The following is a 24,377-nucleotide window of genomic DNA, read 5'->3' as shown; positions in this document are numbered from 1 at the left end:
AAGTTAAGACTTCGAAAGAACACTAAATAGAGTATAACGGTCCATTTTGATGCCTTAGGAATGCTCAATTCTATGCATAGACAAGTTTTTCACGTTTCGTGCAATTTTGAACTTCACTTGGTCTATTGGCCTCTTTACCTAACGAAACGATGTCCAAAAGCTAAACTAGCAAGTTAAGACTTCAAAGAACACTAAATAGAGTATAACGGTCCATTTTGATGCCTTAGGAATGCTCAATTCTATGCATAGACAAGTTTTTCACGTTTCGTGCAATTTTGAACTTCACTTGGTCTATTGGCCTCTTTACCTAACGAAACGATGTCCAAAAGCTAAACTAGCAAGTTAAGACTTCGAAGAACACTAAATAGAGTATAACGGTCCATTTTGATGCCTTAGGAATGCTCAATTCTATGCATAGACAAGTTTTTCACGTTTCGTGCAATTTTGAACTTAACTTGGTCTATTGGCTTCTTTACCTAACAAAACGATGTCCAAAAGCTAAACTAGCAAGTTAAGACTTCAAAGAACACTAAATAGAGTATAACGGTCCATTTTGATGCCTTAGGAATGCTCAATTCTATGCATAGACAAGTTTTTCACGTTTCGTGCAATTTTGAACTTCACTTGGTCTATTGGCCTCTTTACCTAACGAAACGTTGCCCAAAAGCTAAACTAGCAAGTTAAGACTTCGAAGAACACTAAATAGAGTATAACGGTCCATTTTGATGCCTTAGGAATGCTCAATTCTATGCATAGACAAGTTTTTCACGTTTCGTGCAATTTTGAACTTAACTTGGTCTATTGGCTTCTTTACCTAACAAAACGATGTCCAAAAGCTAAACTAGCAAGTTAAGACTTCAAAGAACACTAAATAGAGTATAACGGTCCATTTTGATGCCTTAGGAATGCTCAATTCTATGCATAGACAAGTTTTTCACGTTTCGTGCAATTTTGAACTTAACTTGGTCTATTGGCTTCTTTACCTAAGAAAACGATGTCCAAAAGCTAAACTAGCAAGTTAAGACTTCAAAGAACACTAAATAGAGTATAACGGTCCATTTTGATGCCTTAGGAATGCTCAATTCTATGCATAGACAAGTTTTTCACGTTTCGTGCAATTTTGAACTTAACTTGGTCTATTGGCTTCTTTACCTAACCAAACGATGTCCAAAAGCTAAACTAGCAAGTTAAGACTTCAAGAACACTAAATAGAGTATAACGGTCCATTTTGATGCCTTAGGAATGCTCAATTCTATGCATAGACAAGTTTTTCACGTTTCGTGCAATTTTGAACTTAACTTGGTCTATTGGCTTCTTTACCTAACGAAACGATGTCCAAAAGCTAAACTAGCAAGTTAAGACTTCGAAGAACACTAAATAGATTATAACGGTCCATTTTGATGCCTTAGGAATGCTCAATTCTATGCATAGACAAGTTTTTCACGTTTCGTGCAATTTTGAACTTCACTTGGTCTATTGGCTTCTTTACCTAACGAAACGATGTCCAAAAGCTAAACTAGCAAGTTAAGACTTCGAAGAACACTAAATAGATAATAACGGTCCATTTTGATGCCTTAGGAATGCTCAATTCTATGCATAGACAAGTGTTTCACGTTTCGTGCAATTTTGAACTTAACTTGGTCTATTGGCTTCTTTACCTAACGAAACGATGTCCAAAAGCTAAACTAGCAAGTTAAGACTTCAAAGAACACTAAATAGAGTATAACGGTCCATTTTGATGCCTTAGGAATGCTCAATTCTATGCATAGACAAGTTTTTCACGTTTCGTGCAATTTTGAACTTAACTTGGTCTATTGGCTTCTTTACCTAACGAAACGATGTCCAAAAGCTAAACAAGCAAGTTAAGACTTCGAAGAACACTAAATAGAGTATAACGGTCCATTTTGATGCCTTAGGAATGCTCAATTCTATGCATAGACAAGTTTTTCACGTTTCGTGCAATTTTGAACTTAACTTGGTCTATTGGCTTCTTTACCTAACGAAACGATGTCCAAAAGCTAAACTAGCAAGTTAAGACTTCTAAGAACACTAAATAGAGTATAACGGTCCATTTTGATGCCTTAGGAATGCTCAATTCTATGCATAGACAAGTTTTTCACGTTTCGTGCAATTTTGAACTTAACTTGGTCTATTGGCTTCTTTACCTAACGAAACGATGTCCAAAAGCTAAACTAGCAAGTTAAGACTTCGAAGAACACTAAATAGAGTATAACGGTCCATTTTGATGCCTTAGGAATGCTCAATTCTATGCATAGACAAGTTTTTCACGTTTCGTGCAATTTTGAACTTCACTTGGTCTATTGGCTTCTTTACCTAACGAAACGATGTCCAAAAGCTAAACTAGCAAGTTAAGACTTCGAAGAACACTAAATAGAGTATAACGGTCCATTTTGATGCCTTAGGAATGCTCAATTCTATGCATAGACAAGTTTTTCACGTTTCGTGCAATTTTGAACTTAACTTGGTCTATTGGCTTCTTTACCTAACGAAACGATGTCCAAAAGCTAAACTAGCAAGTTAAGACTTCTAAGAACACTAAATAGAGTATAACGGTCCATTTTGATGCCTTAGGAATGCTCAATTCTATGCATAGACAAGTTTTTCACGTTTCGTGCAATTTTGAACTTAACTTGGTCTATTGGCTTCTTTACCTAACGAAACGATGTCCAAAAGCTAAACTAGCAAGTTAAGACTTCGAAGAACACTAAATAGAGTATAACGGTCCATTTTGATGCCTTAGGAATGCTCAATTCTATGCATAGACAAGTTTTTCACGTTTCGTGCAATTTTGAACTTAACTTGGTCTATTGGCTTCTTTACCTAACGAAACGATGTCCAAAAGCTAAACTAGCAAGTTAAGACTTCGAAGAACACTAAATAGAGTATAACGGTCCATTTTGATGCCTTAGGAATGCTCAATTCTATGCATAGACAAGTTTTTCACGTTTCGTGCAATTTTGAACTTAACTTGGTCTATTGGCTTCTTTACCTAACGAAACGATTGTCCAAAAGCTAAACTAGCAAGTTAATGACTTCTAAGAACACTAAATAGAGTATAACGGTCCATTTTGATGCCTTAGGAATGCTCAATTCTATGCATAGACAAGTTTTTCACGTTTCGTGCAATTTTGAACTTAACTTGGTCTATTGGCTTCTTTACCTAACGAAACGATTGTCCAAAAGCTAAACTAGCAAGTTAAGACTTCGAAGAACACTAAATAGATTATAACGGTCCATTTTGATGCCTTAGGAATGCTCAATTCTATGCATAGACAAGTTTTTCACGTTTCGTGCAATTTTGAACTTAACTTGGTCTATTGGCTTCTTTACCTAACGAAACGATGTCCAAAAGCTAAACTAGCAAGTTAAGACTTCGAAGAACACTAAATAGAGTATAACGGTCCATTTTGATGCCTTAGGAATGCTCAATTCTATGCATAGACAAGTTTTTCACGTTTCGTGCAATTTTGAACTTAACTTGGTCTATTGGCTTCTTTACCTAACGAAACGATGTCCAAAAGCTAAACTAGCAAGTTAAGACTTCAAAGAACACTAAATAGAGTATAACGGTCCATTTTGATGCCTTAGGAATGCTCAATTCTATGCATAGACAAGTTTTTCACGTTTCGTGCAATTTTGAACTTAACTTGGTCTATTGGCTTCTTTACCTAACGAAACGATGTCCAAAAGCTAAACTAGCAAGTTAAGACTTCAAGAACACTAAATAGAGTATAACGGTCCATTTTGATGCCTTAGGAATGCTCAATTCTATGCATAGACAAGTTTTTCACGTTTCGTGCAATTTTGAACTTAACTTGGTCTATTGGCTTCTTTACCTAACGAAACGTTGTCCAAAAGCTAAACTAGCAAGTTAAGACTTCAGAAGAACACTAAATAGAGTATAACGGTCCATTTTGATGCCTTAGGAATGCTCAATTCTATGCATAGACAAGTTTTTCACGTTTCGTGCAATTTTGAACTTCACTTGGTCTATTGGCTTCTTTACCTAACGAAACGATGTCCAAAAGCTAAACTAGCAAGTTAAGACTTCAAAGAACACTAAATAGAGTATAACGGTCCATTTTGATGCCTTAGGAATGCTCAATTCTATGCATAGACAAGTTTTTCACGTTTCGTGCAATTTTGAACTTAACTTGGTCTATTGGCTTCTTTACCTAACGAAACGATGATCAAAAGCAAAACTAGCAAGTTAAGACTTCGAAGAACACTAAATAGATAATAACGGTCCATTTTGATGCCTTAGGAATGCTCAATTCTATGCATAGACTAAGTTTTTCACAGTTTCGTGCAATTTTGAACTTAACTTGGTCTATTGGCTTCTTTACCTAACGAAACGATGTCCAAAAGCTAAACCTAGCAAGTTAAGACTTCGAAGAACACTAAATAGATTATAACGGTCCATTTTGATGCCTTAGGAATGCTCAATTCTATGCATAGACAAGTTTTTCACGTTTCGTGCAATTTTGAACTTAACTTGGTCTATTGGCTTCTTTACCTAACGGAACGTTGTCTAAAAGCTAAACTAGCAAGTTAAGGCTTCTAAGAACACTAAAAAGATTATAACGGTCCATTTTGATGCCTTAGAATTGCTCAATTCTTTGCATAGACAAGTTTTTCACGTTTCGTGCAATTTCGAACTTAACTTGGTCTATTGGCTTCTTTACCTAACGAAACATTGTCCAAAAGCAAAACTAGCAAGTTAAGACTTCGAAGAACACCAAAGAGATTATAACGGTCCATTTTGATGCCTTAGGAATGCTCAATTCTATGCATAGACAAGTTTTTCACGTTTCGTGCAATTTTGAACTTAACTTGGTCTATTGGCTTCTTTACCTAACAAAACGATGTCCAAAAGCTAAACTAGCAAGTTAAGACTTCAAAGAACACTAAATAGAGTATAATGGTCCATTTTGATGCCTTAGGAACGCTCAATTCTATGCATAGACAAGTTTTTCACGTTTCGTGCAATTTTGAACTTCACTTGGTCTATTGGCCTCTTTACCTAACGAAACGATGTCCAAAAGCTAAACTAGCAAGTTAAGACTTCGAAGAACACTAAATAGAGTATAACGGTCAGTTTTGATATCTTAGGAATGCTCAATTCTATGCATTGACAAGTTTTTCACGTTTCGTGCAATTTTGAACTTAACTTGGTCTATTGGCTTCTTTACCTAACGAAACGATGCCCAAAAGCTAAACTAGCAAGTTAAGACTTCGAAGAACACTAAATAGATTATAACTGTCCATTTTGATGCCTTAGGAATGCTCAATTCTATGCATAGACAAGTTTGTCACGTTTCGTGCAATTTTGAACTTCACTTGGTCTATTGGCTTCTTTACCTAACGAAACGATGCCCAAAAGCTAAACTAGCAAGCTAAGACTTCGAAGAACACTAAATAGATTATAACGGTCCATTTTGATGCCTTAGGAATGCTCAATTCTATGCATAGACAAGTTTTTCACGTTTCGTGCAATTTTGAACTTAACTTGGTCTATTGGCTTCTTTACCTAACGAAACGCTGCCCAAAAGCTAAACTAGCAAGTTAAGACTTCAAGGAACACTAAATAGAGTATAACGGTCCATTTTGATGCCTTAGGAATGCTCAATTCTATGCATAGACAAGTTTTTCACGTTTCGTGCAATTTTGAACTTAACTTGGTCTATTGGCTTCTTTGCCTAACAAAACGATGTCCAAAAGCTAAACTAGCAAGTTGAGACTTCAAAGAACACTAAATAGAGTATAACGGTCCATTTTGATGCCTTAGGAATGCTCAATTCTATACATAGATAAGTTTTTCACGTTTCGTGCATTTTTGAACTTCACTTGGTCTATTGGCCTCTTTACCTAACGAAACGATGTCCGAAAGCTAAACTAGCAAGTTAAGACTTCAAAGAACACTAAATAGAGTATAACGGTCCATTTTGATGCCTTAGGAATGCTCAATTCTATGCATAGACAAGTTTTTCACGTTTCGTGCAATTTTGAACTTCACTTGGTCTATTGGCCTCTTTACCTAACGAAACGATGTCCAAAAGCTAAACTAGCAAGTTAAGACTTCGAAGAACACTAAATAGAGTATAACGGTCCATTTTGATGCCTTAGAATTGCTCAATTCTATGCATAGACAAGTTTTTCACGTTTCGTGCAATTTTGAACTTAACTTGGTCTATTGGCTTCTTTACCTAACGAAACATTGTCCAAAAGCAAAACTAGCAAGTTAAGACTTCGAAGAACACAAAAGAGATTATAATGGTCCATTTTGATGCCTTAGGAATGCTCAATTCTATGCATAGACAAGTTTTTCACGTTTCGTGCAATTTTGAACTTAACTTGGTCTATTGGCCTCTTTACCTAACAAAACGATGCCCAAAAGCTAAACTAGCAAGTTAAGACTTCGAAGAACACTAAATAGAGTATAACGGTCCATTTTGATGCCTTAGGAATGCTCAATTCTATGCATAGACAAGTTTTTCACGTTTCGTGCAATTTTGAACTTAACTTGGTCTATTGGCTTCTTTACCTAACGAAACGATGTCCAAAAGCTAAACTAGCAAGTTAAGACTTCAAAGAACACTAAATAGAGTATAACGGTCCATTTTGATGCCTTAGGAATGCTCAATTCTATGCATAGACAAGTTTTTCACGTTTCGTGCAATTTTGAACTTAACTTGGTCTATTGGCTTCTTTACCTAACGAAACGATGCCCAAAAGCTAAACTAGCAAGTTAAGACTTCGAAGAACACTAAATAGATTATAACGGTCCATTTTGATGCCTTAGGAATGCTCAATTCTATGAATAGACAAGTTTTTCACGTTTCGTGCAATTTTGAACTTCACTTGGTCTATTGGCATCTTTACCTAACGAAACGATGGCCAAAAGCTAAACTAGCAAGTTAAGACTTCGAAGAACACTAAATAGAGATTATAACGGTCCATTTTGATGCCTTAGGAATGCTCAATTCTATGCATAGACAAGTTTTTCACGTTTCGTAGCAATTTTGAACTTAACTTGGTCTATTGGCTTCTTTACCTAACGAAACGATGTCCAAAAGCTAAACTAGCAAGTTAAGACTTCAAGAACACTAAATAGATTATAACGGTCCATTTTGATGGCTTAGGAATGCTCAATTCTATGCATAGACAAGTTTTTCACGTTTCGTGCAATTTTGAACTTAACTTGGTCTATTGGCGTCTTTAACTAACAAAACGATGTCCAAAAGCTAAACTAGCAAGTTAAGACTTCAAAGAACACTAAATAGAGTATAACGGTCGATTTTGATGCCTTAGGAATGCTCAATTCTATACATAGACAAGTTTTTCACGTTTTGTGCGATTTTGAACTTAACTTGGTCTATTGGCCTCTTTACCTAACGAAACGATGTGAAAAAGATAAACTAGCAAGTTAAGACTTCAAAGAACACTAAATAGAGTATAACGGTCCATTTTGATGCCTTAGGAATGCTCAATTCTATGCATAGACAAGTTTTTCACGTTTCGTGCAATTTTGAACTTAACTTGGTCTATTGGCTTCTTTACCTAACGAAACGATGTCCAAAAGCTAAACTAGCAAGTTAAGACTTCAAAGAACACTAAATAGAGTATAACGGTCCATTTTGATGCCTTAGGAATGCTCAATTCTATGCATAGACAAGTTTTTCACGTTTCGTGCAATTTTGAACTTAACTTGGTCTATTGGCTTCTTTACCTAACGAAACGATGTCCAAAAGCTAAACTAGCAAGTTAAGACTTCAAAGAACACTAAATAGAGTATAACGGTCCATTTTGATGCCTTAGGAATGCTCAATTCTATGCATAGACAAGTTTTTCACGTTTCGTGCAATTTTGAACTTAACTTGGTCTATTGGCTTCTTTACCTAACAAAACGATGTCCAAAAGCTAAACTAGCAAGTTAAGACTTCAAAGAACACTAAATAGAGTATAACGGTCCATTTTGATGCCTTAGGAATGCTCAATTCTATGCATAGACAAGTTTTTCACGTTTCGTGCAATTTTGAACTTAACTTGGTCTATTGGCTTCTTTACCTAACGAAACGATGTCCAAAAGCTAAACTAGCAAGTTAAGACTTCAAAGAACACTAAATAGAGTATAACGGTCCATTTTGATGCCTTAGGAATGCTCAATTCTATGCATAGACAAGTTTTTCACGTTTCGTGCAATTTTGAACTTAACTTGGTCTATTGGCTTCTTTACCTAACGAAACGATGTCCAAAAGCTAAACTAGCAAGTTAAGACTTCAAGAACACTAAATAGAGTATAACGGTCCATTTTGATGCCTTAGGAATGCTCAATTCTATGCATAGACAAGTTTTTCACGTTTCGTGCAATTTTGAACTTAACTTGGTCTATTGGCTTCTTTACCTAACGAAACGATGTCCAAAAGCTAAACTAGCAAGTTAAGACTTCAAAGAACACTAAATAGAGTATAACGGTCCATTTTGATGCCTTAGGAATGCTCAATTCTATGCATAGACAAGTTTTTCACGTTTCGTGCAATTTTGAACTTAACTTGGTCTATTGGCTTCTTTACCTAACGAAACGATGTCCAAAAGCTAAACTAGCAAGTTAAGACTTCAAAGAACACTAAATAGAGTATAACGGTCCATTTTGATGCCTTAGGAATGCTCAATTCTATGCATAGACAAGTTTTTCACGTTTCGTGCAATTTTGAACTTAACTTGGTCTATTGGCTTCTTTACCTAACGAAACGATGTCCAAAAGCTAAACTAGCAAGTTAAGACTTCCAAGAACACTAAATAGAGTATAACGGTCCATTTTGATGCCTTAGGAATGCTCAATTCTATGCATAGACAAGTTTTTCACGTTTCGTGCAATTTTGAACTTAACTTGGTCTATTGGCTTCTTTACCAAACGAAACGATGTCCAAAAGCTAAACTAGCAAGTTAAGACTTCGAAGAACACAAAAGAGATTATAACGGTCCATTTTGATGCCTTAGGAATGCTCAATTCTATGCATAGACAAGTTTTTCACGTTTCGTGCAATTTTGAACTTAACTTGGTCTATTGGCTTCTTTACCTAACGAAACGATGGCCAAAAGCTAAACTAGCAAGTTAAGACTTCGAAGAAAACTAAATAGAGTATAACGGTCCATTTTGATGCCTTAGGAATGCTCAATTCTATGCATAGACAAGTTTTTCACGTTTCGTGCAATTTTGAACTTAACTTGGTCTATTGGCTTCTTTACCTAACGAAACGATGTCCCAAAAGCTAAACTAGCAAGTTAAGACTTCAAAGAACACTAAATAGAGTATAACGGTCCATTTTGATGCCTTAGGAATGCTCAATTCTATGCATAGACAAGTTTTTCACGTTTCGTGCAATTTTGAACTTAACTTGGTCTATTGGCTTCTTTACCTAACAAAACGTTGTCCAAAAGCTAAACTAGCAAGTTAAGACTTCAAAGAACACTAAATAGAGTATAACGGTCCATTTTGATGCCTTAGGAATGCTCAATTCTATGCATAGACAAGTTTTTCACGTTTCGTGCAATTTTGAACTTAACTTGGTCTATTGGCTTCTTTGCCTAACAAAACGATGTCCAAAAGCTAAACTAGCAAGTTAAGACTTCGAAGAACACTAAATAAAGTATAACGGTCCATTTTGATGCCTTAGGAATGCTCAATTCTATGCATAGAAAGTTTTTCACGTTTCGTGCAATTTTAAACTTAACATGGTCTATTGGCTTTTTTACCTAAGAAAACGATGTCCAAAAGCTAAACTAGCAAGTTAAGACTTCAAAGAACACTAAATAGAGTATAACGGTCCATTTTGATGCCTTAGGAATGCTCAATTCTATGCATAGACAAGTTTTTCACGTTTCGTGCAATTTTGAACTTAACTTGGTCTATTGGCTTCTTTACCTAACGAAACGATGCCCAAAAGCTAAACTAGCAAGTTAAGACTTCAAAGAACACTAAATAGATTATAACGGTCCATTTTGATGCCTTAGGAATGCTCAATTCTATGCATAGACAAGTTTTTCACGTTTCGTGCAATTTTGAACTTAACTTGGTCTATTGGCTTCTTTACCTAACGAAACGATGTCCAAAAGCTAAACTAGCAAGTTAAGACTTCAAGAACACTAAATAGAGTATAACGGTCCATTTTGATGCCTTAGGAATGCTCAATTTTATGCATAGACAAGTTTTTCACGTTTCGTGCAATTTTGAACTTAACTTGGTCTATTGGCTTCTTTACCTAACGAAACGATGCCCAAAAGCTAAACTAGCAAGTTAAGACTTCGAAGAACACTAAATAGATTATAACGGTCCATTTTGATGCCTTAGGAATGCTCAATTCTATGCATAGACAAGTTTTTCACGTTTCGTGCAATTTTGAACTTCACTTGGTCTATTGGCTTCTTTACCTAACGAAACGATGGCCAAAAGCTAAACTAGCAAGTTAAGACTTCGAAGAACACTAAATAGATTATAACGGTCCATTTTGATGCCTTAGGAATGCTCAATTCTATGCATAGACAAGTTTTTCACGTTTCGTGCAATTTTGAACTTAACTTGGTCTATTGGCTTCTTTACCTAACGAAACGATGCCCAAAAGCTAAACTAGCAAGTTAAGACTTCAAAGAACACTAAATAGAGTATAACGGTCCATTTTGATGCCTTAGGAATGCTCAATTCTATGCATAGACAAGTTTTTCCACGTTTCGTGCAATTTTGAACTTAACTTGGTCTATTGGCTTCTTTACCTAACGAAACGATGTCCAAAAGCTAAACTAGCAAGTTAAGACTTCGAAAGAACACTAAATAGATTATAACGGTCCATTTTGATGCCTTAGGAATGCTCAATTCTATGCATAGACAAGTTTTTCACGTTTCGTGCAATTTTGAACTGAACTTGGTCTATTGGCTTCTTTACCTAACGAAACGATTTCCAAAAGCTAAACTAGCAAGTTAAGACTTCTAAGAACACTAAATAGAGTATAACGGTCCATTTTGATGCCTTAGGAATGCTCAATTCTATGCATAGACAAGTTTTTCACGTTTCGTGCAATTTTGAACTTAACTTGGTCTATTGGCTTCTTTACCTAACGAAACGATGTCTAAAAGCTAAACTAGCAAGTTAAGACTTCTAAGAACACTAAATAGATTATAACGGTCCATTTTGATGCCTTAGGAATTGCTCAATTCTATGCATAGACAAGTTTTTCACGTTTCGTGCAATTTTGAACTTAACTTGGTCTATTGGCTTCTTTACCTAACGAAACGATTGTCCAAAAGCTAAACTAGCAAGTTAAGACTTCGAAGAACACTAAATAGATTATAACGGTCCATTTTGATGCCTTAGGAATGCTCAATTCTATGCATAGACAAGTTTTTCACGTTTCGTGCAATTTTGAACTTAACTTGGTCTATTGGCTTCTTTACCTAACAAAACGATGTCCAAAAGCTAAACTAGCAAGTTAAGACTTCAAAGAACACTAAATAGAGTATAACGGTCCATTTTGATGCCTTAGGAATGCTCAATTCTATGCATAGACAAGTTTTTCACGTTTCGTGCAATTTTGAACTTCACTTGGTCTATTGGCCTTCTTTACCTAACGAAACGATGTCCAAAAGCTAAACTAGCAAGTTAAGACTTCTAAGAACACTAAATAGAGTATAACGGTCCATTTTGATGCCTTAGGAATGCTCAATTCTATGCATAGACAAGTTTTTCACGTTTCGTGCAATTTTGAACTTAACTTGGTCTATTGGCTTCTTTACCTAACGAAACGATGTCCAAAAGCTAAACTAGCAAGTTAAGACTTCAAGAACACTAAATAGAGTATAACGGTCCATTTTGATGCCTTAGGAATGCTCAATTCTATGCATAGACAAGTTTTTCACGTTTCGTGCAATTTTGAACTTAACTTGGTCTATTGGCTTCTTTACCTAACAAAACGATGTCCAAAAGCTAAACTAGCAAGTTAAGACTTCAAAGAACACTAAATAGAGTATAACGGTCCATTTTGATGCCTTAGGAATGCTCAATTCTATGCATAGACAAGTTTTTCACGTTTCGTGCAATTTTGAACTTCACTTGGTCTATTGGCCTCTTTACCTAACGAAACGATGTCCAAAAGCTAAACTAGCAAGTTAAGACTTCGAAGAACACTAAATAGAGTATAACGGTCCATTTTGATGCCTTAGGAATGCTCAATTCTATGCATAGACAAGTTTTTCACGTTTCGTGCAATTTTGAACTTAACTTGGTCTATTGGCTTCTTTACCTAACGAAACGATGTCCAAAAGCTAAACTAGCAAGTTAAGACTTCGAAGAACACTAAATAGAGTATAACGGTCCATTTTGATGCCTTAGGAATGCTCAATTCTATGCATAGACAAGTTTTTCACGTTTCGTGCAATTTTGAACTTCACTTGGTCTATTGGCTTCTTTACCTAACGAAACGATGCCCAAAAGCTAAACTAGCAAGTTAAGACTTCGAAGAACACTAAATAGATTATAACGGTCCATTTTGATGCCTTAGGAATGCTCAATTCTATGCATAGACAAGTTTTTCACGTTTCGTGCAATTTTGAACTTAACTTGGTCTATTGGCTTATTTACCTAACGAAACAAGGTCCAAAAGCTAAACAAGCAAGTTAAGACTTCGAAGAACACTAAATAGAGTATAACGGTCCATTTTGATGCCTTAGGAATGCTCAATTCTATGCATAGACAAGTTTTTCACGTTTCGTGCAATTTTGAACTTAACTTGGTCTATTGGCTTCTTTACCTAACAAAACGATGTCCAAAAGCTAAACTAGCAAGTTAAGACTTCAAAGAACACTAAATAGAGTATAACGGTCCATTTTGATGCCTTAGGAATGCTCAATTCTATGCATAGACAAGTTTTTCACGTTTCGTGCAATTTTGAACTTCACTTGGTCTATTGGCCTCTTTACCTAACGAAACGATGTCCAAAAGCTAAATTAGCAAGTTAAGACTTCGAAGAACACTAAATAGAGTATAACGGTCCATTTTGATGCCTTAGGAATGCTCAATTCTATGCATAGACAAGTTTTTCACGTTTCGTGCAATTTTGAACTTAACTTGGTCTATTGGCTTCTTTACCTAACGAAACGATGTCCAAAAGCTAAACTAGCAAGTTAAGACTTCGAAGAACACTAAATAGAGTATAACGGTCCATTTTGATGCCTTAGGAATGCTCAATTCTATGCATAGACAAGTTTTTCACGTTTCGTGCAATTTTGAACTTCACTTGGTCTATTGGCGTCTTTACCTAACGAAACCATGCCCAAAAGCTAAAATTGCAAGTTAAGACTTCGAAGAACACTAAATAGATTATAACGGTCCATTTTGATGCCTTAGGAATGCTCAATTCTATGCATAGACAAGTTTTTCACGTTTCGTGCAATTTTGAACTTAACTTGGTCTATTGGCTTCTTTACCTAACGAAACGATGTCCAAAAGCTAAACTAGCAAGTTAAGACTTCGAAGAACACTAAATAGAGTATAACGGTCCATTTTGATGCCTTAGGAATGCTCAATTCTATGCATAGACAAGTTTTTCACGTTTCGTGCAATTTTGAACTTAACTTGGTCTATTGGCTTCTTTACCTAACAAAACGATGTCCAAAAGCTAAACTAGCAAGTTAAGACTTCAAAGAACACTAAATAGAGTATAACGGTCCATTTTGATGCCTTAGGAATGCTCAATTCTATGCATAGACAAGTTTTTCACGTTTCGTGCAATTTTGAACTTCACTTGGTCTATTGGCCTCTTTACCTAACGAAACGATGTCCAAAAGCTAAACTAGCAAGTTAAGACTTCAAAGAACACTAAATAGAGTATAACGGTCCATTTTGATGCCTTAGGAATGCTCAATTCTATGCATAGACAAGTTTTTCACGTTTCGTGCAATTTTGAACTTCACTTGGTCTATTGGCCTCTTTACCTAACGAAACGATGTCCAAAAGCTAAACTAGCAAGTTAAGACTTCGAAGAACACTAAATAGAGTATAACGGTCCATTTTGATGCCTTAGGAATGCTCAATTCTATGCATAGACAAGTTTTTCACGATTCGTGCAATTTTGAACTTCACTTGGTCTATTGGCTTCTTTACCTAACGAAACGATGTCCAAAAGCTAAACTAGCAAGTTAAGACTTCGAAGAACACTAAATAGAGTATAACTGTCCATTTTGATGCCTTAGGAATGCTCAATTCTATGCATAGACAAGTTTTTCACGTTTCGTGCAATTTTGAACTTAACTTGGTCTATTGGCTTCTTTACCTAACGAAACGATGTCCAAAAGCTAAACTAGCAAGTTAAGACTTCAAAGAACACTAAATAGAGTATAACGGTCCATTTTGATGCCTTAGGAATGCTCAATTCTATCCATAGACAAGTTTTTCACGTTTCGTGCAATTTTCAACTTAACCTGGTCTATTGGCCTCTTTACCTAACGAAACGATGTCCAAAAGCTAAATTAGCAAGTTAAGACTTCGAAGAACACTAAATAGAGTATAACGGTCCATTTTGATGCCTTAGGAATGCTCAATTCTATGCATAGACAAGTTTTTCACGTTTCGTGCAATTTTGAACTTAACTTGGTCTATTGGCTTCTTTACCTAACGAAACGATGCCCAAAAGCTAAACTAGCAAGTTAAGACTTCGAAGAACACTAAATAGATTATAACGGTCCATTTTGATGCCTTAGGAATGCTCAATTCTATGAATAGACAAGTTTTTCACGTTTCGTGCAATTTTGAACTTCACTTGGTCTATTGGCGTCTTTACCTAACGAAACAAGGTCCAAAAGCTAAACTAGCAAGTTAAGACTTCGAAGAACACTAAATAGAGTATAACGGTCCATTTTGATGCCTTAGGAATGCTCAACTCTATGCATAGACAAGTTTTTCACGTTTCGTGCAATTTTGAACTTAACTTGGTCTATAGGCATCTTTACCTAACAAAACGATGTCCAAAAGCTAAACTAGCAAGTTAAGACTTCCAAGAACACTAAATAGAGTATAACGGTCCATTTTGATGCCTTAGGAATGCTCAATTCTATGCATAGACAAGTTTTTCACGTTTCGTGCAATTTTTAACTTAACTTGGTCTATTGGCTTCTTTACCTAAAAAAACGATGTCTAAAAGCTAAACTAGCAAGTTAAGACTTCAAAGAACACGAAATAGAGTATAACGATCCATTTTGATGCCTTAGGAATGCTCAATTCTATGCATAGACAAGTTTTTCACGTTTCGTGCAATTTTGAACTTCACTTGGTCTATTGGCCTCTTTACCTAACGAAACGATGTCCAAAAGCTAAACTAGCAAGTTAAGACTTCGAAGAACACTAAATAGAGTATAACGGTCCATTTTGATGCCTTAGGAATGCTCAATTCTATGCATAGACAAGTTTTTCACGTTTCGTGCAATTTTGAACTTAACTTGGTCTATTGGCTTCTTTACCTAACGAAACGATGTCCAAAAGCTAAACTAGCAAGTTAAGACTTCGAAGAACACTAAATAGAGTATAACGGTCCATTTTGATGCCTTAGGAATGCTCAATTCTATGCATAGACAAGTTTTTCACGTTTCGTGTAATTTTGAACGTAACTTGGTCTATTGGCTTCTTTACCTAACAAAACGATGTCCAAAAGCTAAACTAGCAAGTTAAGGCTTCTAAGAACATTAGAGAGATTATAACGGTCCATTTTGATGCCTTAGAATTGCTCAATTCTTTGCATAGACAAGTTTTTCACGTTTCGTGCAATTTTGAACTTAACTTGGTCTATTGGCTTCTTTACCTAACGAAACGATGTCCAAAAGCTAAACTAGCAAGTTAAGACTTCGAAGAACACTAAATAGAGTATAACGGTCCATTTTGATGCCTTAGGAATGCTCAATTCTATGCATAGACAAGTTTTTCACGTTTCGTGCAATTTTGAACTTAACTTGGTCTATTGGCCTCTTTACCTAACAAAACGATGTCCAAAAGCTAAACTAGCAAGTTAAGACTTCAAAGAACACTAAATAGAGTATAACGGTCCATTTTGATGCCTTAGGAATGCTCAATTCTATGCATAGACAAGTTTTTCACGTTTCGTGCAATTTTGAACTTAACTTGGTCTATTGGCTTCTTTACCTAACGAAACGATGTCCCAAAAGCTAAACTAGCAAGTTAAGACTTCAAGAACACTAAATAGAGTATAACGGTCCATTTTGATGCCTTAGGAATGCTCAATTCTATGCATAGACAAGTTTTTCACGTTTCGTGCAATTTTGAACTTAACTTGGTCTATTGGCTTCTTTACCTAACAAAACGATGTCCAAAAGCTAAACTAGCAAGTTAAGACTTCAAAGAACACTAAATAGAGTATAACGGTCCATTTTGATGCCTTAGGAATGCTCAATTCTATGCATAGACAAGTTTTTCACGTTTCGTGCAATTTTGAACTTCACTTGGTCTATTGGCCTCTTTACCTAACGAAACGATGTCCAAAAGCTAAACTAGCAAGTTAAGACTTCGAAGAACACTAAATAGAGTATAACGGTCCATTTTGATGCCTTAGGAATGCTCAATTCTATGCATAGACAAGTTTTTCACGTTTCGTGCAATTTTGAACTTAACTTGGTCTATTGGCTTCTTTACCTAACGAAACGATGCCCAAAAGCTAAACTAGCAAGTTAAGACTTCGAAGAACACTAAATAGATTATAACGGTCCATTTTGATGCCTTAGGAATGCTCAATTCTATGCATAGACAAGTTTTTCACGTTTCGTGCAATTTTGAACTTAACTTGGTCTATTGGCTTCTTTACCTAACGAAAACGATGTCCAAAAGCTAAACTAGCAAGTTAAGACTTCTAAGAACACTAAATAGAGTATAACGGTCCATTTTGATGCCTTAGGAATGCTCAATTCTATGCATAGACAAGTTTTTCACGTTTCGTGCAATTTTGAACTTAACTTGGTCTATTGGCTTCTTTACCTAACGAAACGATGTCCAAAAGCTAAACTAGCAAGTTAAGACTTCGAAGAACACTAAATAGAGTATAACGGTCCATTTTGATGCCTTAGGAATGCTCAATTCTATGCATAGACAAGTTTTTCACGTTTCGTGCAATTTTGAACTTAACTTGGTCTATTGGCTTCTTTACCTAACGAAACGATGTCCAAAAGCTAAACTAGCAAGTTAAGACTTCAAAGAACACTAAATAGAGTATAACGGTCCATTTTGATGCCTTAGGAATGCTCAATTCTATGCATAGACAAGTTTTTCACGTTTCGTGCAATTTTGAACTTAACTTGGTCTATTGGCTTCTTTACCTAACGAAACGATGTCCGAAAGCTAAACTAGCAAGTTAGAACTTCAAAGAACACTAAATAGAGTATAACGCTCCATTTTGATGCCTTAGGAATGCTCAATTCTATGCATAGACAAGTTTTTCACGTTTCGTGCAATTTTGAACTTCACTTGGTCTATTGGCCTTCTTTACCTAACGAAACGATGTCCAAAAGCTAAACTAGCAAGTTAAGACTTCAAAGAACACTAAATAGAGTATAACGGTCCATTTTGATGCCTTAGGAATGCTCAATTCTACGCATAGACAAGTTTTTCACGTTTCGTGCAATTTTGAACTTCACTTGGTCTATTGGCCTCTTTACCTAACGAAACGATGTCCAAAAGCTAAACTAGCAAGTTAAGACTTCGAAGAACACTAAATAGAGTATAACGGTCCATTTTGATGCCTGAGAATTTCTCAATTCTTTGCATAGACAAGTTTTTCACGTTTCGTGCAATTTTGAACTTCACTTGGTCTATTGGCTTCTTTACCTAACGAAACATTGTCCAAAAGCAAAACTAGCAAGTTAAGACTACGAATAACACAAAAGAGATTATAATGGTCCATTTTGATGCCTTAGGGATGCTCAATTCTATGCATAGACAAGTTTTTCACGTTTCGTGCAATTTTGAACTTAACTTGGTCTATTGGTTTCTTTACTTAACAAAACGATGTCCAAAAGCTAAACTAGCAAGTTAAGACTTCAAAGAACACTAAATAGAGTATAATGGTCCATTTTGATGCCTTAGGAACGCTCAATTCTATGCATAGACAAGTTTTTCACGTTTCGTGCAATTTTGAACTTCACTTGGTCTATTGGCCTCTTTACCTAACGAAACGATGTCCAAAAGCTAAACTAGCAAGTTAAGACTTCGAAGAACACTAAATAGAGTATAACGGTCCATTTTGATACCTTAGGAATGCTCAATTCTATGCATTGACAAGTTTTTCACGTTTCGTGCAATTTTGAACTTAACTTGGTCTATTGGCTTCTTTACCTAACGAAACGATGCCCAAAAGCTAAACTAGCAAGTTAAGACTTCGAAGAACACTAAATAGATTATAACTGTCCATTTTGATGCCTTAGGAATGCTCAATTCTATGCATAGACAAGTTTTTCACGTTTCGTGCAATTTTGAACTTCACTTGGTCTATTGGCTTCTTTACCTAACGAAACGATGTCCAAAAGCTAAACTAGCAAGTTAAGACTTCGAAGAACACTAAATAGATTATAACGGTCCATTTTGATGCCTTAGGAATGCTCAATTCTATGCATAGACAAGTTTTTCACGTTTCGTGCAATTTTGAACTTAACTTGGTCTATTGGCTTCTTTACCTAACGAAACGATGTCCCAAAAGCTAAACTAGCAAGTTAAGACTTCAAGAACACTAAATAGAGTATAACGGTCCATTTTGATGCCTTAGGAATGCTCAATTCTATGCATAGACAAGTTTTTCACGTTTCGTGCAATTTTGAACTTAACTTGGTCTATTGGCTTCTTTACCTAACAAAACGATGTCCAAAAGCTAAACTAGCAAGTTAAGACTTCAAAGAACACTAAATAGAGTATAACGGTCCATTTTGATGCCTTAGGAATGCTCAATTCTATGCATAGACAAGTTTTTCACGTTTCGTGCAATTTTGAACTTCACTTGGTCTATTGGCCTCTTTACCTAACGAAACGATGTCCAAAAGCTAAACTAGCAAGTTAAGACTTCGAAGAACACTAAATAGAGTATAACGGTCCATTTTGATGCCTTAGGAATGCTCAATTCTATGCATAGACAAGTTTTTCACGTTTCGTGCAATTTTGAACTTAACTTGGTCTATTGGCTTCTTTACCTAACGAAACGATGTCCAAAAGCTAAACTAGCAAGTTAAGACTTCGAAGAACACTAAATAGAGTATAACGGTCCATTTTGATGCCTTAGGAATGCTCAATTCTATGCATAGACAAGTTTTTCACGTTTCGTGCAATTTTGAACTTAACTTGGTCTATTGGCTTCTTTACCTAACGAAAACGATGTCCAAAAGCTAAACTAGCAAGTTAAGACTTCTAAGAACACTAAATAGATTATAACGGTCCATTTTGATGCCTTAGGAATTGCTCAATTCTATGCATAGACAAGTTTTTCACGTTTCGTGCAATTTTGAACTTAACTTGGTCTATTGGCTTCTTTACCTAACGAAACGATTGTCCAAAAGCTAAACTAGCAAGTTAAGACTTCGAAGAACACTAAATAGAGTATAACGGTCCATTTTGATGCCTTAGGAATGCTCAATTCTATGCATAGACAAGTTTTTCACGTTTCGTGCAATTTTGAACTTAACTTGGTCTATTGGCCTCTTTACCTAACGAAAACGATGTCCAAAAGCTAAACTAGCAAGTTAAGACTTCAAAGAACACTAAATAGAGTATAACTGGTCCATTTTGATGCCTTAGGAATGCTCAATTCTATGCATAGACAAGTTTTTCACGTTTCGTGCAATTTTGAACTTAACTTGGTCTATTGGCATCTTTACCTAACGAAACGATGCCCAAAAGCTAAACTAGCAAGTTAAGACTTCAAAGAACACTAAATAGAGTATAACGGTCCATTTTGATGCCTTAGGAATGCTCAATTCTATGCATAGACAAGTTTTTCACGTTTCGTGCAATTTTGAACTTAACTTGGTCTATTGGCTTCTTTACCTAACGAAACGATGTCCAAAAGCTAAACTAGCAAGTTAAGACTTCAAGGAACACTAAATAGAGTATAACAGTCCATTTTGACGCCTTACGAATGCTCAATTCTATGCATAGACAAGTTTTTCACGTTTCGTGCAATTTTGAACTTAACATGGTCTATTGGCTTCTTTACCTAATGAAACGATGTCCAAAAGCTAAACTAGCAAGTTAAGACTTCAGAAGAACACTAAATAGAGTATAACTGGTCCATTTTGATGCCTTAGGAACTGCTCAATTCTATGCATAGACAAGTTTTTCACGTTTCGTGCAATTTTGAACTTCACTTGGTCTATTGGCCTCTTTACCTAACGAAACGATGTCCAAAAGCTAAACTAGCATGTTAAGACTTCGAAGAACACTAAATAGAGTATAACGGTCCATTTTGATGCCTTAGGAATGCTCAATTCTATGCATAGACAAGTTTTTCACGTTTCGTGCAATTTCGAACTTAACTTGGTCTATTGGCTTCTTTACCTAAGCAAACGATGTCCAAAAGCTAAACTAGCAAGTTAAGACTTCTAAGAACACTAATAGAGATTATAACGGTCCATTTTGATGCATTAGGAATTGCTCAATTCTTATGCATAGACAAGTTTTTCACGTTTCGTGCAATTTCGAACTTAACTTGGTCTATTGGCTTCTTTACCTAACGAAACGATTGTCCAAAAGCTAAACTAGCAAGTTAAGACTTCGAAGAACACCTAAATAGAGTATAACGGTCCGTTTTGATGCCTTAGGAATGCTCAATTCTATGCATAGACAAGTTTTTCACGTTTCGTGCAATTTTGAACTTAACTTGGTCTATTGGCTTCTTTACCTAACAAAACGATGTCCAAAAGCTAAACTAGCAAGTTAAGACTTCAAAGAACACTAAATAGAGTATAATGGTCCATTTTGATGCCTTAGGAACGCTCAATTCTATGCATAGACAAGTTTTTCACGTTTCGTGCAATTTTGAACTTAACTTGGTCTATTGGCATCTTTACCTAACGAAACGCTGCCCAAAAGCTAAACTAGCAACTTAAAACTTCAAAGAACACTAAATAGAGTATAACGGTCCATTTTGATGCCTTAGGAATGCTCAATTCTATGCATAGACAAGTTTTTCACGTTCCGTGCAATTTTGAACTTAACTTGGTCTATTGGCTTCTTTACCTAACGAAACGATGTCCAAAAGCTAAACTAGCAGTTTAAGACTTCAAGGAACACTAAATAGAGTATAACGGTCCATTTTGATGCCTTACGAATGCTCAATTCTATGCATAGACAAGTTTTTCACGTTTCGTGCAATTTTGAACTTAACTTGGTCTATTGGCTTCTTTACCTAATGAAACGATGTCCAAAAGCTAAACTAGCAAGTTAAGACTTCAAAGAACACTAAATAGAGTATAATGGTAAATTTTGATGCCTTAGGAACGCTCAATTCTATGCATAGACAAGTTTTTCACGTTTCGTGCAATTTTGAACTTCACTTGGTCTATCGGCCTCTTTACCTAACGAAACGATGTCCAAAAGCTAAACTAGCAAGTTAAGACTTCGAAGAACACTAAATAGAGTATAACGGTCAGTTTTGATACCTTAGGAATGCTCAATTCTATGCATTGACAAGTTTTTCACGTTTCGTGCAATTTCGAACTTAACTTGGTCTATTGGCTTCTTTACCTAACAAAACGATGTCCAAAAGCTAAACTAGCATGTTAAGGCTTCTAAGAACACTAGAGAGATTATAACGGTCCATTTTGATGCCTTAGAATTGCTCAATTCTTTGCATAGACAAGTTTTTCACGTTTCGTGCAATTTTGAACTTAACTTGGTCTATTGGCTTCTTTACCTAACGAAACGATGTCCAAAAGCAAAACTAGCAAGTTAAGACTTCGAAGAACACCAAAGAGATTATAACGGTCCATTTTGATGCCTTAGGAATGCTCAATTCTATGCATAGACAAGTTTTTCACGTTTCGTGCAATTTTGAACTTAACTTGGTCTATTGGTTTCTTTACCTAACAAAACGATGTCCAAAAGCTAAACTAGCAAGTTAAGACTTCAAAGAACACTAAATAGAGTATAATGGTCCATTTTGATGCCTTAGGAACGCTCAATTCTATGCATAGACAAGTTTTTCACGTTTCGTGCAATTTTGAACTTAACTTGGTCTATTGGGATCTTTACCTAACGAAACGCTGCCCAAAAGCTAAACTAGCAACTTAAGACTTCAAAGAACACTAAATAGAGTATAACGGTCCATTTTGATGCCTTAGGAATGCTCAATTTTATGCATAGACAAGTTCTTCACGTTCCGTGCAATTTTGAACTTAACTTGGTCTATTGGCTTCTTTACCTAACGAAACGATGTCCAAAAGCTAAACTAGCAAGTTAAGACTTCAAGGAACACTAAATAGAGTATAACGGTCCATTTTGATGCCTTACGAATGCTCAATTCTATGCATAGACAAGTTTTTCACGTTTCGTGCAATTTTGAACTTAACTTGGTCTATTGGCTTCTTTACCTAATGAAACGATGTCAAAAAGCTAAACTAGCAAGTTAAGACGTCGAAGAACACTAAATAGAGTATAACGGTCCATTTTGATGCCTTAGGAACGCTCAATTCTATGCATAGACAAGTTTTTCACGTTTCGTGCAATTTTGAACTTCACTTGGTCTATTGGCTTCTTTACCTAATGAAACGATGTCCAAAAGCTAAACTAGCAAGTTAAGACTTCAGAGAACACTAAATAGAGTATAATGGTCCATTTTGATGCCTTAGGAACGCTCAATTCTATGCATAGACAAGTTTTTCACGTTTCGTGCAATTTTGAACTTCACTTGGTCTATCGGCCTCTTTACCTAACGAAACGATGTCCAAAAGCTAAACTAGCATGTTAAGACTTCGAAGAACACTAAATAGAGTATAACGGTCAGTTTTGATACCTTAGGAATGCTCAATTCTATGCATTGACAAGTTTTTCACGTTTCGTGCAATTTCGAACTTAACTTGGTCTATTGGCTTCTTTACCTAGCAAAACGATGTCCAAAAGCTAAACTAGCATGTTAAGGCTTCTAAGAACACTAGAGAGATTATAACGGTCCATTTTGATGCATTAGAATTGCTCAATTCTTTGCATAGACAAGTTTTTCACGTTTCGTGCAATTTCGAACTTAACTTGGTCTATTGGCTTCTTTACCTAACGAAACATTGTCCAAAAGCAAAACTAGCAAGTTAAGACTTCGAAGAACACCAAAGAGATTATAACGGTCCATTTTGATGCCTTAGGAATGCTCAATTCTATGCATAGACAAGTTTTTCACGTTTCGTGCAATTTTGAACTTAACTTGGTCTATTGGCTTCTTTACCTAACAAAACGATGTCCAAAAGCTAAACTAGCAAGTTAAGACTTCAAAGAACACTAAATAGAGTATAACTGGTCCATTTTGATGCCTTAGGAACGCTCAATTCTATGCATAGACAAGTTTTTCACGTTTCGTGCAATTTTGAACTTAACTTGGTCTATTGGCATCTTTACCTAACGAAACGCTGTCCAAAAGCTAAACTAGCAAGTTAAGACTTCAAAGAACACTAAATAGAGTATAACGGTCCATTTTGATGCCTTAGGAATGCTCAATTCTATGCATAGACAAGTTTTTCACGTTCGTGCAATTTTGAACTTAACTTGGTCTATTGGCTTCTTTACCTAACGAAACGATACCCAAAAGCGAAACTAGCAAGTTTAAGACTTCAAGAACACTAAATAGAGTATAACGGTCCATTTTGATGCCTTAGGAATGCTCAATTCTATGCATAGACAAGTTTTTCACGTTTCGTGCAATTTTGAACTTAACTTGGTCTATTGGCTTCTTTACCTAACGAAACGATGTCCAAAAGCTAAACTAGCAAGTTAAGACTTCAAAGAACACTAAATAGAGTATAACGGTCCATTTTGATGCCTTAGGAATGCTCAATTCTGTCCATAGACAAGTTTTTCACGTTTCGTGCAATTTTGAACTTCACTTGGTCTATCGGCCTCTTTACCTAACGAAACGATGTCCAAAAGCTAAACTAGCAAGTTAAGACTTCGAAGAACACTAAATAGAGTATAACGGTCCATTTTGATGCCTTAGGAATGCTCAATTCTGTCCATAGACAAGTTTTTCACGTTTCGTGCAATTTTAAACTTAACTTGGTCTATTGGCTTCTTTACCTAACGAAAACGATGTCCAAAAGCTAAACTAGCAAGTTAAGACTTCTA

This window comes from Tripterygium wilfordii, chromosome 5 (genome assembly GCF_013401445.1).
Source record: "Tripterygium wilfordii isolate XIE 37 chromosome 5, ASM1340144v1, whole genome shotgun sequence".
Classification (NCBI taxonomy): Eukaryota; Viridiplantae; Streptophyta; class Magnoliopsida; order Celastrales; family Celastraceae; genus Tripterygium; species Tripterygium wilfordii.
This window is presented reverse-complemented; position numbering follows the sequence as displayed.